At 35.1% G+C, this 4441-nt stretch overlaps 1 pseudogene; it reads left to right on the forward strand.

Moving 5' to 3' along the window:
- Positions 1–4441, forward strand: part of LOC107636103 — a 5745-nt pseudogene continuing 1304 nt past the window's right edge.

Raw genomic sequence — 4441 nt, forward strand, 5'->3', positions numbered from 1 at the left:
AGCATAGCTTAACGTGTAAAGTTAGTGATTTACCACTATTCTTCAACTAAGAGAATCAACAAGAATGCTCTCAACTTTCTGGCTAGCAATGCAAGCAGCAACAATTAAGGTGGAGAGTGGACTCCAATCTCCACGGGTCAAAGTCTGCCTTGTCATGTTAAATACCCTCGATGTATATAGTCCAAGTCTCAAAGGCCAACAAACCAAGTAATAACTCACACAACGACCTTTAAGCCACAATAATGGTTCTAGAATTTGCCTTTCATGTCTTGTTAATACTGGGTTCTACACATATTCCGGCATCTGCACAGTACGAAGATACAAATACTAGTATAGCACATCCTAACTGCAATTCCACATGTGGAAATGTTGAAATCCCTTTTCCATTTGTAATGAATGAACCGTATTGCTATGCAGACCAGTGGTTCGAAATAGAATGCCGAAAGCATACACCTTACCTGAAATCTGTAGGGGTGGAGGTCTCATCAATTGATGTATCAGAAGGCACCATTGAAATCATGCATCCAATTCACCGTTGGAACTGCAAACTCCAACACAACGCCACGAATACTGAGCAAGAAGTGGTTAACCTGAGAGGAAGCCCCTTCGTGTATTCGCAGGAAAGCAACAAGTTTATGTCAGTTGGATGCAATAAAATCTCTTTCTTGGTGTCCAACGGCACGCAAGTTAACGGTTGCGTTTCAGTTTGCGACGACAACGAGGACGTCGTGGACGACACTGAGATCAGAAATTGCAACGGTCAATACTGCTGTGTGACCTCCTTGCCTTTGTATCTCTCGGAATTTAACGTCACTGTTAGTGTTGCAAGTGTGAGGAGTGTTGAAGTTAGTCCCACATCAAAGAAAGCATGGAAGAGTGAGGAGTTTATAAGATGAGAGACCCATTAACTTGACACCTTAAGGTTTTGAGTTGGATGTGGTGTCTTCTCATCTTATGTTCTCTCGCTTGATTCCTCCCCGAAGTCTCTCCGGTGATGACAGATCTTCGGGTTTTGAAGAAAGTTGGGGTGGTGCTTGAATGGGAGATTCATAACTCATCCATAACACTCCCTTGCTCAGGTTACTGTGTCAACACTAACATTACATCTGCAAAGAACAATCACTCAGGTCGGAGATGTTACTGCCGCGGATACTCCGATGGCAATCCCTACATTGAAGGAGGCTGCAGCCACGTCGACGGTATGCTTCCTTTTTCCCCGATAATCAATATTTTGCCAGTGATTAGAATTAGCAAGAGTAAACCATTAAAAAGGTATGGAAAAGTATAGGTACTCATGTTTAATTCACTAGGTGTTTTTCTATGACCCTCTTTCAAGCGTTTAATTTTTCTTGTAAATAAATTTACGGTGGCATGGAGATAGGTGGTTAAGAATGACTTATATTTGACCGTTTAATAGTCATATGATACTTATGGGATGGTCAATATATTTAATGAGTGTATGAAATTTTAGTCAAACTCAGAGAATTATTGTAGTGTGCCCGTGTGATTTACCTTGGGGCGTTTGAGAGATTTTTTTTTCTTTGGGTCAGGTGAATTTTTTTATTTTAAATTTTGAATTTAATTTTGATGTACGGTGTAAAGTGTTTTACACAGTTCTGTTATTACATTCATTTTTTGGATGATTATTTACACAGTTAATTTGATAGTTATTTTTACTAATATAATATTATGTGATTGGATGCACATGTAAAACGGTTTTACATTGACAGTATATAAAATTTTACACCGTCGTACAATTACATCTATTCTTTGAATGATCATTGTCGCCGTCAATAAAAACAATAATTACTTTTAATAATGTGGCACGTAATTAGATATACGTGTAAAATTGCTTGACACTTGCCGTACATATCAAAATTAAATTTTTTTTAGATAGTTGATGTTTTTATCAAAATAATGTGAAAACGTGTGTTATTAGTAACACTTGTACGAATCATTCAAATTTTACGAGTTAAAATTTTTTTTTATAATTTGTATAATTATTTTAATAATTTTTTTTAAAGATTTATATTTTAAATTTTAAGATATTATTTTAATTTTATTCATATAATTTTAATTTTTTTTAGTTATGACCGGGTTAACCGGGTGAATCCGTGATCCACTGGTTGAACCAGTGATCCGGTGATCCGGTCATATGACCAGGTTGATTACCGGTTCGGTTCTGATAACTATGCTCCAGACACACTTCCTATTATATATGAACGAGGTCTTTTTGGCATTTATTATAATTGGTGTAAATCGTTTAGCACTTATCCTAGGTCCTACAATCTCCTCCATGCAGATTATATGTTTTCAAGACCCAAGAAAAAGTGTGTATAATTATTTCATTTCACATTCATCACCACTAATGGTTTGTCAAATCATATTAACTGACAATAATTATATGTGTCATTTTGCTAATATATTTATTAGTCTCTTAGGTGCAATTTTCAAATCATTTTGTATCGATTTAAGAAATTTAATTTTATTTAAATTAATATTAGTTAAAAACATTTATTTATAATTTATTAATTTGGATAATTTAATTATTTGTTATTTTAAATTTTTTAATTTACTTGTTGAGTCAATTTTATTCATAATTAACATTTTTATTATTAAACAACTTAGGACTCGTAGTCTTGATTTTTGTTTTTTTTTTAATTTATTTTAGCTGAAATTTATTGTTTCAAAAAATATTATGTCAATAGATACAATAAAATATTTTTATAAATATTTAAAAATAGACATATATACCATTACCATTTCAGTTGGTAACTGAAGACTTAGCGAAGTCACTGTGTCAACAGAGTCAATAGAGTTAGTCTTCTATCCATTTAGGCCATGTGTCATTCACAGGTTGGATCTTTCACTTTAGCCATCTTAATCATGAGTTCTCTTCATTCACCAGAAACGTCACCTAATTAAAAGGGTCCAACCAACTCCTATCAATTTTTATTGGACTGGACTCCAAAATTCATTTTATTAAAAGAACTACATCTCCAATTAACCATAGTAATTCAAATTAACTCCAATTATTTATACTAAACTTAGTTAACCCTAACTTTCACTGTTGCAATTGAGGCTCATCCCATAAACCCCAATGGCAACGCCTCCCAACCCTCTTTCTTCGTGTTTTCTTCTCCAGCATCAACTCCAGTCAGCGCCGTCCCCCATGCCATCCGCGAGCAACCGCAAGTCACCGTCGTCGGCATCAACCCCAGTCAGCGCCGCCTGCCGTTCTGTCTGCGAACAACCGCGAGACTCGGAAGGTCATCCAGTTGTGCGACTACTGCTGCAGGTCTCCGTCGCAGCTCCATTGAAGTTGCATCCCCCTCTCCACTGGACAACGCGACTGCACCTCCCGTGCTTTGCCTTCATGCACGCCATCTCGGATTACTCCGTGTCGCGCCGTGAAGTTGCCCGTAAATATACTGGGAGCAGGGACGGATCCAGAAATTTTATTATGGAGGGGCCAAATTTTATAAAAAACGTTTAAGGTACATAATGTGATTACTAAAACATAATTATGTAAGTTTTTATTAATATGCTAGATAATAAAAGAACAAATAATTTCTTTTTAAAATAAATATAGAGATTATTATATAAAAACTAATTTAAAAAGTACAAAAACTTGAGAGTATGGTATTAAATTAGTTAAGTAAAAAACATTAGTAAATTAAACAATTAAGACATAAATTCATCACATAATAAAAAATAATACATATAAAACTATTAAATTACATAATATTTTTTATTTTTTAAACATATATCTCATAAATAAATATAGGTTCTTAAAATTTTGGGGGGTCGAGGCCACTACTCGCCCCCTCTAGGTCCGTCCTGATTGGGAGTGTCTTTTTTAAATGTGTCTTGTGTGAGTCATGTCTTTTAATGGAGGTGTCTTTTTTGGATGTGTTTGTTGAATGTAACTTCTATGGAATTGTCTTCTAATATAGGTGTGTTTTGTTAATGAGTTTGTGTGTGAGTCATGTATTCTAATGAAGGTGTCTCCTGTTGGATGTCTCATAGATGTGTCTTTTAACGGATTGTGTCGGGATCTACTTCCAGTTGCGTCATGGCAGGTGTTTGGGACAGGTTGAGGTGGCATATACAGTCGAGCAGTCTGAATTTTGTTGTGGTTCGCGTCTGGGGAAGAATGTTTGGGTTTACGTTTGGGGGTGGAGGACTGCTCAATAGTTTCACCAAAATTATGGATAGTGAATATAAAATGATACAGGCGCGGTTATGAATCCTTTCACATTTAGAAGAAGGGTGCTCGGGTTTACGTTTAAAAGAAGGGAGAAGGGCTCGGTCAGGTAGTAATGATGGAGGCACGATTATGAATCTTGATTTTTAAATTTGGATTAATTATTGATTAATGAAATCTTAATTTAAAAAAATAAAATTAATATTTATTAATTGAAATTATTTAAAAAATTGA

The sequence above is a fragment of the Arachis ipaensis genome, chromosome B04, assembly GCF_000816755.2.
Source record: "Arachis ipaensis cultivar K30076 chromosome B04, Araip1.1, whole genome shotgun sequence".
Classification (NCBI taxonomy): Eukaryota; Viridiplantae; Streptophyta; class Magnoliopsida; order Fabales; family Fabaceae; genus Arachis; species Arachis ipaensis.